The sequence below is a fragment of the Protopterus annectens genome, chromosome 2.part0 (assembly GCF_019279795.1).
Source record: "Protopterus annectens isolate FY-2018-M chromosome 2.part0, PAN1.0, whole genome shotgun sequence".
Lineage (NCBI taxonomy): Eukaryota > Metazoa > Chordata > Ceratodontiformes > Protopteridae > Protopterus > Protopterus annectens.
The window spans coordinates 196,793,005-196,808,882 of NC_056728.1; the positions used below are offsets into that span (position 1 = coordinate 196,793,005).

Genomic DNA, 15,878 nt, shown 5'->3' on the forward strand with positions numbered 1-15,878 from the left:
TCTTGAAACTTCAAAACCAGCACTTTACTGAGTATCTGATGTCTAGGATGCCCCATGCTTCAAGGATGAACAAACTTAGGTCCATAACAAGGATGATGGAGGAATGGAAGTGTAAGTTTCCAGGAAATTTGAATGTTGAAGGGGGAGGGAGCAATTGACTCAGTTGTTTGTTGACTGTGGATGTCAAAAACATGCAAGGAGGTTGCCAACAGTTGTTTTTCAGCATACAAGATGTATTTTAATGCAGTACAAAAATCCTCAATTCATCCACTGTGCAGACAAGCATCCACCCAGCAGCCTAGTATACAGCACAGTAAAATCTGCCATATGCCATTGCTAATATCTAAAATGGAACCAGACAACTGCAGGACAGTATTATGCACAATCCCTGAAAGTAACTCTAAAAGCTGTAGTTAAATAAAATGCATCTTCCCTTTTCTGCATTTTCTTACTGTGTGGTGGCATGTGTTCCCCATGTCTGAAATTAAATGTGATGTTATTGACCCAACTCCATTCTGGAGGATCAGTGGAAAGCAGCTACTTGACATCTGATCTGATATTGTCAGTTTTTCATGTCGTCCTCACATATGGGCTCCAGATCCGATCCATCAGATCTGACTCAGCTGTTACTAAGCTCGTGGCAGCTAAAAAAACTCTTGGATACCTCCCCTTACCCACAATGCATCTCTCCCTGTTATTTGAGATCTTGTTTGCTGCTCCACAAAGACGTGGTCCGACCATCAAGCTCTTGGATTGTCAGGTTATTTTTATAAGCTTTTTCTCTCCTTGTACCTAATTACTTTTTTTTAGTATTTAGTCCTTTCCATCTTCCTGCCCTTATTACTTTGAAAAATATTCTTAACTACTATTGTTAGTAGTTTTCTCATTTTCCCCTTCTGTAAAAAAATATATATATTTCCCTTTTTCTGTTCTGTGCTATTTGTTAGTAGTGCATGTGTGATTGTTTTCTTTTTTTCTCCATAGTTGTTTGTTGGTTTCATAACGGAAAAACAAGATAAGCCAGCAGGATGTTTAAAAAATGCACAAAGTGCAGCCATAAAATTCCCTTTTAGGGACTCACACTCACTGTGTGTTTACTGTTTAGGGCCGCTTCACTTACAAGAAGATTGTGCCATCTTGTCACTCTTTCATCCCCATAGAACTTTTAGTTGAAAGAAAAAATAAGCTCATTCTAAGGGGAATGCTACCATCAGCTTTTGAAGAGGCCATTTCTGTTAGTCATCACAAGTTTTTGACCCCCTAAATCGAAATCTGCTCATTTGAACCTTGCTTATTCCTTGTCTTCAAAAACCAGTGACAAGGAAGGAAGAGACCTTCGTCGGTTCTGCAGATCCGTTGGAGCCAAAAGCTAAGACATAAAAATCCACCAAATCTATGACTTGACCGGCGCCTTTGGCGCCTACTACTACCAAACTGGATCTGGTGTCTTCGGCTTCAATGCTGTTTGGTAAGGATAGATTGGATCCGTTGGTATGGGATCCTACCAAAAGTCCATTCAAACCAATCTTGACACTCCTAATGACTCGGTACTCCCGGACCATAGACCAAGTCCCATCTAGGGTTCCGTGTCGCTTCTTATCTAGGCCTAAATCCCAGTCAGCATCCTCTTCCCGTTCAACCAGGAGCCTTACTGAAGATAACGTGGAATGTTCGGTATAGAAGTTTTTGTAGGTGCAGGGCATTACCAAGTCCCCCTCAGCCTTCAACCCACATTGTTCCAGGTCTAGCCAAACCTTCTAGTCTATCACTTACTCCTCCTCCGACTTTGGGGCAAACTTTGAAGCTGTCGGATCTGATATGCCCAGTGCCTTTCAGGTCAGATCCAAACATGTCTCTTTCTCCAGATCAGACCTTTGCTCTGAGCTCATCAGCTTTTTCGGAGCCAGAGCGCTCCTGAAGCTGCAGTGAACCTCGTGGTCCGCGTGTGTGCTTGACCCTAGACTGTCGGAGCAGTTGATGGGCCTCAGGGCCACTGCACAGGTGAGGTCTGCTCTGGCTTTTACCCTTGGCAAGCTGTCTTCTGGGCTGGAGGAGGCCCCAACCCACAAGCATGGCTCGTCGGAGCCAAGGTCATCCTCCAGTTATGAACAGTCAGCCTGTGGGGCTTTGGAGAGGGCTATAGCTGTCACAGAATCTATAAGGTCATCTGCCCCCTCAGGTCCTCTATCCCACCAGGATTCCCAGCTCACCTCTTCTGACCAGGACATTCTGCTGGGACAGCGGGACCTCAGGTCCCAGGATACCCATTGGGGTACCCCTCATCTTCTGATACCTCTCCAGAGTAGCCCACTGAGGAGGTCCCTCGGAAGAGACTTTGCAAGAGGAAGCATTTGGACTCCATGGAGGAGTTTGCATGGAAGATATCAACCTCTGAGGGAGAACGATCCCCCGGTCACCTCCTGAGGATGTTTCCTTCAGGGAACTGGAGATTCCTAAACAGAGGGGTGGCTGGCAGTCCAGTAATCCTTCACCTGAAAAGTTGGTTTACCTAGTGCCAACCATCTTCCTCCTGGGTGACTCCTCTCACCAATGAGCTCATAGGTTTGATCTCATTTGATCTGCCCCCATTTTCCACCTGCCTCCACTACACCTACATTTATTTCTAAGCCCAAATCACCTGACCACCCCCACACCTATCAGCTACCTGATCCTAACTACCATACCCTCTAACTAATTCTCTCCCAAATAAGTACACACAACAGTAAACATCCACACCTCTTCAACTGCCCCTATTCTTACACCTAAATACTACAAATAGCCAAACGCCACTCCCACATTAAAATGCAAATCATACTATATTTTCTCTTAACAGCTCTTACTTCCCTTGCTTTCATCACATCTGTTCATACCAGTATACCATTTCATAACACTTCCTACCACATAACACATACTACCTCAAAACTAAAATTTCTCACACATTTCCCTATCTGTTCCACACTATTTAAAGACAGTTCCATATTACACATATATAAGACCTGCCCACCAGGATCTTATACTAGAAAAATACCATGCAAATCCTTCATAGAAATAGTACACACAATCAAACAATTCATAATGCATTTCAGAGGACATACACCTAAACCCAGGACCGTGCCCCGCCATACTTTCTAACAAACAGAAATCCAACCTTCTAATTATTGACCTAAGTATCAGGAGTATTTCCAGTAAACTCCCTGACCTACATGCATTCATAACCCAATACTCCCCAGACGTACTAGCCATAACTGAAACCTGGCTGAAACCTAGCATCCAAAATGAAGAAACTCTCCCTCCAGGATATAACATCCTAAGATTAGATAGAACAGGCAGTAAGGGAGGTGGAGTCGCAATTCTTTTTAAAAATACACTCTACTTCCAACCTCTACAAGCCTCTCTCCCAAAACTTCATAATGCTGAAACCTTAGGCTCAGTACTGGCTATAAACATTACAAAAAAATTTAACATTCTCTGCAGCTACATCCCTCCAGGAAATAACTCCCCCATTCAATGGGCTAAAGACAACCTTCCACAAGAAACTATACTAGGTGATGTAAATATTGACTGGTTAGCCCGTAACTCTGTGAACCCCACCGACCACATTAATCTGTTCGGATTTGCTCATCTTATCAGTGAACCCACTAGAGTAGGTAAAAAAATCCCACAGACAATCTATTCTTGACTGGACACTATTGAATTACCCCAAACAAAACTACAAAGCAGGCTGTCTACCAGATGGCCTTAGTTACCACCACCCTGCCTTTCACCTAAGGAAATGTATCAACATGTCCAAACCTATAGTATCTAGACAAATCAAAGATGATCGCAAACTAAACCCACAGGAACTAAACACTATACTAAAACAATGTAACTGGGAACCACTACAAACTCTAGGATTGGACCAGGCAGTTGATTACTTTAATAACAGTACATTTACCAATGTTCTCAATACAGTTGCTCCTATTAGAAAAATTAGGGCTAAAGCAAACTATGTACCGTGGCTAGCTAGGGACACTAGAACCTTACTAAAGTCTAGAGACAAAGCCTGGAAACAATGGAAAAAGGACAACACTAGCCAAACTAAGCAAAACTACCAACAACTTAGGAATCAGGCCAAAAAGCAAACAAATCTCGATAAGCAGAATTACTTCCTAGGTATCCAAAATAAACACTCAAAAGACCCCCATAAATTTTGGAAAGCCATCAACTCCCTTTTAAAACCTGGCAAAATGACTACTCCCACTCCCACCTCCTCTAATAATAGTACCAATTCAATCATCACTTTATAGACTCTTATCCAGTCACTATCAGGACAATTATCCATAAAAAACCTCATCCACCTCTACCAAAAGTCCAAATAATATGCCCTCTTTTACTCTCTCACCAGTTCCCACCTACACAGTTAAAAAAATTCCTCCTAAAACGTAAACCTACCACCCTCGCAGCCGATAACATACCTGCCAACTTCTTAAAAATAGCAGCAGAATCCTTGTCTTACCCTGTTTCAGTTCTGATTAACCGATCTATTCAGGAAGCATATGTCCCTCAACTCTGGAAAGTTTCTTATATCATTCGCCTCCACAAAGGTGGCAATTCCTATGACTTCTCTAATTATTGTCCCATAGCCATTCTGTCTCCTTATCTAAACTTCTTGAAAAGTGTATTCACTCTCAAGTTATGCAATTTCTAATCAAACACAACCTTCTCTCTTCCGCACAACATGGCTTTCGCCCACACCACAGCACAATCACTACTCTACTCTCCTTTACTAATCTGGTTAACCAACTCAGAAATGAGAACAATTATGTATCCGCTATCTTTTTAGACCTATCCAAAGCTTTTGACATGCTTTCACACCCAATACTATTAGATTCTCTAGCCTCCCTATCCTTTGCACCTACTACTATCTCCTGGTTCAAAAACTTCCTGTTAGATAGACAGCAATCTGTCCATTGGCAAGGTACGCCATCTCCCCTACTTCCAACTACCATAGGTGTACCACAGGGCTCAATATTGGGCCCATTTCTTTTCTCTGTTTTTATAAATAACCTACATACTGCCACCCATCAAGCCTCACTTATACAGTACGCAGATGACTCAATGCTTATCTGCACAGCCTCATCTCTTACCACCTTACAAAAGCTCACCCAAGAGTCCTTCAGCTCTGTTGAAAGTTTTACTACCAACGTCCAACTTATTCTAAACCCCATAAAGACAAACTGCTGCTGTTCACCCCTAATAAATGTAACCCTCCCCTTCTCCATTAATTCTAAAAATGGCACTGTCATCTCTCCAACTTTCCATACTAAACTCCTCGGTGTGGAAATAGACACAGATCTTTTCTTTGATGTACATATTTCTCAAACCATCAAAAAGGTACACAAAAAAATGGGAACTCTCTATAGACACAAAAAATTCCTCACAGATAAGGCACGGATTACCCTTGCCCAAACTCACCTACTGTCCACGCTTATGTATGCAGGACCAGTCCTGACCCATACTAGAAAAAGTGATCTTGACAAACTTGTGTCGTGCTACAATAAAATTCCCAGGTTTGGCAACAGCTCTGCTTTTAGAACACATCACTGTCAGGTACAGAGAGACTTGCACTTGTTAGAACTTCCAAAATTACTCAACTACCATCAACTAGTTATTGATTTTAACATCCTAAGATACCCTGACAAAACTCCTGCATTAAATCAATAACTCTCTACCTACTCTACCAGTTGCCCTCTTCGCTCTGCTGACAAAACTCTTATCTCATTCTCTAGGGCTAATAACACTGCAGGAAAAGCTTTGTTCTCTCACACCACAACTAAAACCTGGAACAGTCTTCCCACCTCTATTACATCTGCCTCAAACACCTTGCAGTTCAAAAACTCGCTCAAATCATATATTACTAAGAACTGGAAATGTTCTTGTATTACATAATTATCTCTGCTTTTTCCACACTTTCCTTAGCTTTCTTCTAATCTTGTCTTCTGTAGATAAGCCACAGTTAGTAAGCATGAAAAGTCAACTCTAGATTTCTTTGTTAATGCATATATTTGAAAAGATTTTTTCTTGCTTGATAACCTTGTATGTCATTCTGCTTTGTTTCTTGTATTATCTGTTAAACTGTGTTATAGTACATGTTAATTAACTTGTGGAGCTTTTCTCCCCGGGCCTTGGCTGTAAATGGACATTGTCCAGTCGGGCTATCCCGGTTAGCAAATGTAAAATAAAATAAATAGTAATGGAAGAGGCATCCCTTATGGCAGAGGAGACCCACAGAACCAAGGGACGCAAGAGTGTTTCTTTGGGAAACCCTTCCAGCGCTCCTTAAAGGAGGCCTGGTTGTCCACCTCTGGAGGCAATTGGGGGTCAACTATCCCTGCACTGGAGAGCCTGGCAAAAGATAAGTTCCAATGTGTGGGTGCAGAGGATAATATCCAGGGGTTATCAAATTCCCTTCTTTCAACAACCCCCCCCCCCCCCAAACAAAAAAAAAATCCCAGATGTTCCATCCAGTCAAAGGGATCAGGCAGTTATTCAGAATCAAAAACTGCTGGAAAAAGGCTCATCCAAGAGGTCTTCTGAGACCAGAGGGGATTCGGAACTTAACTCAAGGTTCTTTTTAGTTCCAAAGAAAACAGGAGGACTGGAGACCAATTCTGGATCTCAGGTTAAACAAGTTGGGTCAGCCCAGCAAGTTCCGAATGGTCACTGTTCAGTCCATACCTCCTTTTCTGGAACAGGACAATTGTATATGCTCTATAGATCTTCAGGATGCATGCTATCACATAAAAATGGACAGATGCTCCAGAAGATACCTACACTTCCAGTTCGGAGCCAGTCATTATCAATTCAGAGCACTGCCCTTTGGTATCACTACCACCCCCAGAGTGTTCATCAAATGTATGGCAGTGGTTGCAGCTCATCTGAGACAAGGATTCTGGGTGTTTCCTTATTTAGATGATTGGCTGATATCCACCCTGACCAGGAATCTACTTGTGTACGCAAGAGACTCTGTCTTCAAATCTGCACAGAACTAGGCATGATGATATATTACCAAAAATCACACTTGGATCCTTCACAAACACTAGAGTTCATAGGGGTGCTGTTGGATACTACTCAGATGATTGCGAAACTTCCCGCCTCCAGAGTGTTAACAATCAGATGTCAAAACACACAGATTAATCCGAAACAAGAAGGTAGGTGCTCGTCATGCTCTACAAGATTTAGGATCAATGGTGGCGGCAATAGTTTTAGCTCTGTTAGCCAGATTCCACATGAGGATACTACAGTGGCTTCCAGCTGTCCCAGTGGTCAATTATCCATCAACCAATATCTCACCAAATTCTCATAACAGACGCATGCAAAAGTACCCTCTTATGGTGGATTCAGTCTGAGCAGATGACTCTAGGTTGACCCTTTGTCCCTTAACCACAGGCCACGGTGACCACTCTGGGGAAGACAGTCCAAGGAACCTGGTCTGCAGATGAGGCAAATCTGCACAGCTGCATCCAGGAGATGAGGGCCGTGCTTTTGGCGTTACAAGTATTCCAGACTGCTCTTCCTCTGGGAACAGTGGCACTTCAATCAGACATCATGTCAGTGGTCTGGTACATAAACAAGGAGGAAGCAGATCAGTACCCTCTGTGTCAAGAAGCCCTCAGAGTGTGGCAATGGCTGATCTCATCCAGCTGCTTTCTTATAGCAACGCACATTCTGGGAAAGTTCAATGTGATAGTGGACAGGTTGAGCAGATCCATTCTATTGCCTCACAAGTGGTCCCTCAACCAGAAGGTAGTGGAGGATATTTTCTGCAGATGGGGCCAGCCTTGCTGTGATCTTTTTGCTTCTCCCCTAAAAAAACAAATGCAGCAACTACTTCACTCTCATCCCCTCACTGGGAGAATCTCCGAGGGATGCTCCTGTACACAGTTAGCCTCCCAGTCTATTGTATGCCTTTCCCCCAATTCCCTTGATCCTGAAATTCATTTAGAAAGCAAAAAGGTTGAAGAGAATACTAATCCTCATTACTCCATATTGGCATTGACAAATTTGGTTTCCCTTCCTCTGGAATCATGTACAGAAGGAACCCAGAATCCTGGAACCCATTCCAGACCTGCTGTCACACCCAACAGGAATGACTCACACAGACTTCACAGCCTCAAGTTGACAGCTTGGTTCCTCCAAGTCCATTAATTGCCAGACAACCCATGATCTCCTCCCCCAGTCTGGCATATTTTAATGTCATCTAATAAGACATCCACTCAAAAACTTTATAGGAGTAAATGGAAGAGGTTTGTAATTTGGGCTCAGTGTAGATCCCCCTTATGTGACCTATTCACTCTGTGCTAGAATTCCTAGCCCACCTTTTTGATAATGGAGCAACTGCCTCCACAACTAAAGTACAGATGTTATGTTGTCCTATCTCGCCTTCATTCTTGATGGTTGGGTTCGGAACTGAGCATCGGTTCCAACTCGGCCACATACTACAGCTCGAGAGCTTTTACTGGCTCGAGGTTACACCTTATCCCAAGATGCCTAGCGACTGTTACCCAGATCTCGTTTGCTGATTGCAGCTACTGGATTGATTTTTCGCTGGCTCAGGCTAAGTGGAAAATTTCTTTAACTTTTTGTGTGGTTTTTACAGTAGTTTAAAGTGGTAGGATAATTTCTTTAGATAACCGTATCTTTCAGTGCTTCCTTGCCTTAGTTAAAGGCTTTTTCACTGTTTGTTGCTGACTTTGTGCGGGGTGTCATTTTCTTAGGCCTTCTATCTAGAAGTTGCTCCTTTTAGTGAGTCCGTTTAAGTTAGAGGATTCCTTTTCCCTAGCTTAGCCTGTTTTAGTTAGAGGGCTCCCTTTCCTTGTTCTGAAATCCAGGTTTCACCGTTTAAGTTAGAGGTGTCTCCTCATGTTAGAGGAGTACATCGTTTAAGTTAGAGACTCTCCTCTAACCCTTTATCTTCTAATTTCCTTCTCCAGGAAAAAAAAAAAAATAAAACAAACCTTGGTGTTCTTTCTAGTATAGTTGTTTTTTTGTAGTCTTGCTGATCCGTTTTGTGTGTTCTTGGACTTGTGTGACAAATTTACTATTTTTGTGACTTCATTACTGGTTGTGACCTTTTTGCTGATTGTGACTTAACAGGATGTCTAAGGGAGACTAACCAGTCTGGTATTAAGAAGTGTGATTCTTGCACACAAAAAAATGTTGCGGTCAGATGGACACACTAGTTCTGTGTATTGCTTGGGCACCGTCCACCTGCAGGATTCCTGTTCTATTTAAATACATGTATAAAAAGCACTGAATCAGATGCAGGACCACGCAGGAAAGACAAAAATGTTTAATGCTTCCTAGGACCTCGGCCCATGGTCTTCAAGGGAATGCATTACAGCATCAAACAATTCACTTTTAAAGCATGCTAGCTAATTATTCACTCAAGAATTTCATTGAATAAATACCACATTATTATGAATTGTTAAATCCACTTAAAGCACCCAGCCACTGGGAATGCACAAGCCAGTGCATTATTTTTGTGCCGGTCCCAAGCCCGGATAAATGGGGAAGTTTGCATTAGGATGGGCATCCTGCGTAAAACATTTGCCAAATGAGATATGTGGAAAACAATACAGATTTACATTCCGGACCGGTCGAGGCCCAGGTTAACAATGACCACCACCAGTACTGTTAGCCAACAGGGTGCTGGCTGAAATTGGGCTACTGTTGGCCGAAGGAGGAGAAAAAGAGGGGGAAGGCATGGCAGAAGGCAGGAAGAGAGGAGAAAGGTTAGGAGTGTGGTAATGAGGGTAGGAACTTTGAATGTTGGCATTATGACTGGTATAGGGACAGAGCTAGCTGATATGATGGACAGAAGGAAGGTTGATATATTGTGTGGACAAGAGACCAGGTGGAATGGAAGTAAGGCTAGGTGTATTAGTGGTGGGTTCAAATTGTTCTATCATGGTGTGGATGGGAGGAGAAATGGGGTAGGGGTTATCCTGAAGGAACAGTATGCCAAGACTATTTGGGAGGTGATGAGAGTGTCAGATAGAGTGATGTTTATGAAGCTGGAAATTGATGGTGTAATGATGAATGCTGTTAGTGCATATGCTCCGCAAGTTGGGTGTGCGATGGATGAGAAAGAAAAATTTTGGAGCGAGTTGGATGAAGTGGTGATGACTATACCAAAGGGTGAGAGAGTGGTGATTGGAGCGGATTTCACTGGGCATGTTGGTGAAGGGAAGAGAAGAGATGAGGAAGTGATGGGAGAGGTATGGTGTTAAGGAAAGGAATGCAGAAGGTCAGATGGTAGTGGATTTTGCAAAAAGGATGGACATGACTGTGGTGAATACGTAAGAGGGAGGAACATAGTGTGACATACAAGAGTGGAGGGAGATGCACACAGGTGGATTATATCCTATGCAGAAGGGCCAGTTTGAAGGAGATTGGAGATTGTAAAGTGGTGACGGGGGAAAGTGTAGTTAGGCAGCATAGAATGGTGGTCTGTAGAATGACGTTGGTAATCAAGAAGAGGAGGAGGAGTGTGAGGGCAGCACCAAGGATCAAATGGTGGAAATTGAAAAAGGGTGATTGTAAGGTGGAGTTCAGAGAGGAGTTAAGGCAGGCACTGGTAGCAGTGAAGAGTTACCGAACAGCTGGGTAACTACAGCAGAGCTAGTAAGGGAGACTGCTAGAAAGGTGCTTGGTGTAACATCTGGACAGAGAAAGGAGGACAAGGAGACCTGGTGGTGGAATGAGAAAATACAGGGGAGTATACAGAAAAAGCGGCTGGTGAAGAAGTGGGATTGTCAGAGAGATGAAGAAAGTAGACAGGAGTGTAAGGAGATGAGGTGCATGGCAAAGGCTAAGGATAAGGTGTATGGAGAGCTGTATGAAAGGATAGATAGACACTAAGGATCGAGAAAAGGACCTGTACCGATTGGCTAGACAAAGGGACCGAGTAAGGGTGATAAAGTATAATTAGGGAAACGTACTCACAAGTGAGGAGAGTGTGTTGAACAGATGGAAAGAGTACTTTGAGGGGCTGATGAATGAGAGAGAGAGAAGGTTGGATGATGTGGGAATAGTGAATCAGGAAGTGCAACGGATTAGCAAGGAGGAAGTAAGGATAGCTATGAAGAGGATGAAGAATGGAAAGGCTGTTGGTCCAGATGACATACCTGTGGAAGCTTGGAGGTGTTTACGAGAAATGGCAGTGGAATTTTTAACCAGATTGTTTATTGAAATCTTGGAAAGTGTGAGGATGCCTGAGGAGTGGAGAAAGTGTTTTGGTACCGATTTTTAAGAATAAGAGTGATGTGCAGAGCTGTAGTAACTACAGAAGGATAAAATTGATGAGTCACAGCATGAAATTATGGGAAAGAGTAGTAGATGTTAGGTTAAGAAGGGAGGTGGTGATTAGTGATCAGCAGTATGGCTTCATGCCAGGAAAGAGCACTACAGATGCAATGTTTGCTCTGAGAGTGTTGATGGAGAAGTACAGAGAAGGTCAGAAGGAGTTGCACTGTGTCTTTGTGGACTTAGAGAAAGCATATGACAGGGTGCCTAGAGAGGAGTTGTGGTATTGTATGAGGAAGTTGGGAGTGTCAGAGAAGTATCCAAGAGTGGTACAGGATATGTACAAGTGTAGTGCAACATTGGTAAGATCTGCAGTGGGAGTGACATATGCGTTTAAGGTGGAGGTGGGATTACATCAAGGATGAGCTCTGAGCCCTTTCTTATTTGCAGTGATGATGGACAGGTTGACAGACGAGATCAGACAGGAGTCCCGTGGACTATGATGTTTGCAGATGACATTGTGATATGTAGTGAGAGTAGGGAACAGGTTTAGACCCTGGAGAGGTGGAGATATACTCTAGAGAGGAGAGGAATGAAGGTCAGCAGGACTAAGACAGAATATATGTGTGTGAATGAGAGGGAGGATAAAGGAATGGTGAGGATGCAGGGAGTAGAATTGGCGAAGGTGGATGAGTTTAAATACTCGGGATCAACAGTTCTGAGTAATGGCGAGTGTGGAAGAGAGGTGAAGAAGAAAGTACAGGCAGGGTGGACTGGGTGGAGAAGTGTCAGGAGTGATTTGTGACAGACGAGTACCAGTAAGAGTGAAAGGGAAGGTCTACAAGAGGGTAGTGAGACCAGCTATGTTGTATGGGTTGGAGACTGTGGCATTGACAAAAAGGCAGGAGTCAGAGCTGGATGTGGCAGAGTTAAAGATGTTAAGATTTGCACTGGGTGTGATGAGGGTAGACAGGATTAGGAATAAGTATATTAGAGGGTCAGCCCAGGTTGGACGGTTTGGAGACAAAGCCAGAGAGGTGAGATTGCATTGGTTTGGACATGTGCTGAGGAGGGATGCTGGGTATATTGGAAAAAGGATGTTAAGGATGAAGCTGCCAGGTAAGAGGAAAAGAGGAAGGCCTAAGATAAGGTTTATGAATGTGGTGAGAGAGGACATGCAGGTGGTTGGTGTGACTGAGCAAAATGCAGAGGACAGGAAGAAATGGAAACAGATGATCTGCTGTGGCGACCCCTAATGGGAACACCCGAAAGAAAAAAGAAGTTAAATGCACATGGAGACAGCCTGTAAACTGTTACCTCAACTATTTCTGATATACATTACTATAAAAATTATATAAATTGACTGACACAATTACAAAAACATGTACCCCATCATTAAATCTCAATAACATCAAATATATCCTCTCTACCAAATTGTATTTAATACATACATAAACAATTTGAAGAAATACATATTTTATATCTTTATATCTCATATTGCTTGAATAACGTCCCTCTTCTAACCTTTATAAGTTGTGCCCTATACCCTTATAGGACACAAATATTGACTTCCTGATTCAAGCCCTTTGGCCACACAGTGCCAAAGTTGATAATAAATTTTGATTCCAACTCAGAAAGTTTGTGCAAAAAATCGGTCCTCCCAGTATAATTTGGTCTGGCCAGGACACTAAAAAATAAACTACTATCATATCCTCTATGGCATTCAGAAAAAATGATTTGCCACAGGATTCTCCATTCTCCTATTCCGAATATCCCCTAAATGTTCCATGATACGAACCTCAACCATCCTTTTAGTTTGACCTATGTACCACCTAATAGGTGTACATCCACATCCTATAGCATAAAGCACCCCACAGGACCTACAATTAAAGCTATCCATTGCGTTATATTTTTGGCTATTAATGATAGTCCCCTGTAAATTCCTAACCCTATGACAAATCTTACAGCCACCACATGGATGGCATCCCAAATGACCTCACCTTTAGCTTTTTTTCATATTTAGAAGCTCCTTGACATTCAGAAATGTGCCATAAGACAAAAGCTATCTTTATCCGGAAATATGTTTGACAAGGCTGGATCCTCACTTACCATAGGCCAAAACCTCTTCACAATATTTTTGAGCATGTCTGAAAAAGGGGAACATTTGGTTACAAAAAACAATCGATTTTCCCCCACCAAATCCGCTGTACTCTGCAAACCGGTAACCAGGTTACCTCTACTATCATCCCATGAAGAGTACGCATTCCTTTTATCCTTACATGTTCAGCTTGCTTGAGGACATCAACTATGTAGCCTCTGTCCAACAATTTCTCCAGCACTTTTATAAAATTCACATTGGATATTGGATTTATCAAATGTGTTGTCATAAACCCGCTTATATTCACTATAGGGTAGGGAAGCCAATAAATGTGGCAGATGCATACTATCTGCCATTAAGAAATTGTTCACAGAAGTTTCTTTGGCAAAGGGTTTGTACTGGACACAATTCTCATTGAAAAAAAATTCCAAGTCTAAAAACTGCATGACAATTCTACTAGTTGTGTAAGCGAAGTGCATACCCAATTTGTTGTTAATCTCATCTATGAACCTTGAAAAATCACCAATTTCACCTTGACAAATGAAAATCAAATCATCTATATATCTCTTATAGATGTCTACTTGTACAAAAAATTCCGTATTATAAATATATTGATTCTCAAAATGGTTCATGAAAATGATGGCATAGGCTGGAGCATAGGAAGCCCCCATCGCTGTGCCTCCCTTCTGCACATAATATTGTTTGTTAAACTTAAAATAGTTGTAAGCAAGAGAAAATTCTAACAATTGCACTAACAATGCAGACCGTGGGCCCTCCCACAACATCCTGTTCACAGCTTCCAAACCCTAGATGTTCTTGATACTTGTATTTAAAGACTGAATATCTACTCTAGCCCAAAAAATGTTTTCTTGTCGTTACATTCCCCCCACTAGATCACATAACTTCTTCCCTTTTTTTATGAGAGAGAGAATTATAGGAAAAAATCCCTTAAGATGGTAATCCAGAAAATGCCCACATTTTGTAGGTACGACCCTTTGCCAGAAACTTTAGGCCTTCCAGGGGGATTGTGTACACTTTTGTGAATTTTGGGAATTGTAAAAAAATATAACGTCCCTAGGGGTTATACATGTATTTTTGTACATTTCTTCGCTTCATGGTGTATTTTTCAGATTCCTGCTCTATTTGCCATGGTTTTATTTCAGTGGTCCTGCAGGAACGGAAAAATAAGTTAATACTCGGGTTTATTAAAAGGGCCTTTTGAATCGGCGGTTTAAGTGACTCTGGCCTCCAAACCTTCAGAAAAGTCATCCAAAACATCTTCGGCTCCAGCTTCCGAAGCCATCGAAAAAACATGAGAAAGTGGATTCTTCGGATCCAAAGCCTGTCAGTTCCGAAAAGGAAGAGTCTCCATCGGTTTCACTTGGAGTTTTGGAACCGTCTCGGAGCCAAAAAAAGGAGCTGGTCACCTTGCTTGGATCCGGTTAATTCGGTGCCGCAGTTTCCTTTATTGCAATCAGTTGCAGGTAGCCACAAGTCCTCCACTCATTCCTCTCGGTCATCCGGGAGCCTTTTGGATGATTATGTAGAGCGGGTGGTTAGAAGGTTGCTTCATACACCAGCCCTAGCAAAAATTCTCACGACCCCAGCCCAAACAGTCGTGGAGCCAACTTCAGTAGCTGCTTTACGTACTATTCCTCCTCCGACTCAGTCGAGTTCAGAGCCAGAGTGCCTGGCTGTCCTGGTGGTGGAACCGTTGGACCCAAAATCCATCCCCGGAGTTTCAGTGCCGACCTCAACTCTGATCTCAAAGATTTTGTTATCCATTGAGGGGTCTGGGGGCTGAGACTCCCTCATCAGTTCCAGGGGGGGGTGTAGTCGAATCGGACCCGACTCTCCCATTTGGAGCTTCGGCGCAGGTGAGTTTAGCGCCCACATCAACCTTGGAGCCATCCTCCTTGGTGTGGGGGAAGTGTCCCGGTCCTCGGACCCGGAGGCTCTTGGCCCAGGATCTTGGTGCCTTCGAAGTGATGAGGAGTGTGCTTTCCTCAGAGACTGCTCAACCCTCTGTTCAAGCTACTCTTCCCTCAAAAGGGCCAGTGTCAACCTCTACACCATCCCTCCAGCCCCAGCATAGAGAACCAATACCCCGGGATGCCCCAAAGGGTGAGACCCTCTCTTCTGAAACCTCCCTGGAGCATCCGTCCAAGGAGGTCCCTCAGAAGAGAACTTGTAAGAGGAAGCACACAAAGGGCAAAAGTGAAAGAGACTCTTGCCAGGTGCGAACAAGATGGTAAAACTCTGTCTGACATGGGATTACGTTTCTCCGTACCCATCAGACCTTATCCCAAAGGTCAGAAGGCCGAAAAATGTGGTTCTGGAAATCAAAAGGAGCTTTGCCAGACAAGCATGGTGAATTTTCTCCCAGGGCAGAGAGGGAAATAATAATGGAAGAAGCCACCCTCGCTGCAGAGGGGGTCCACAGAATCCAGGCAACAGAGATACGTTCTTTGGTAGTTCCTACAAGCGCTCCTGA

General features: G+C 43.1%; 1 protein-coding gene across 1 annotated transcript in view; it reads left to right on the top strand.

The window, feature by feature from the left end:
- Window positions 1-15,878, top strand: part of LOC122793018 (tip elongation aberrant protein 3-like) — a 1,132,520-nt gene that overhangs the window by 602,843 nt on the left and 513,799 nt on the right. The gene's annotated exons all lie outside the window — the stretch shown is intronic.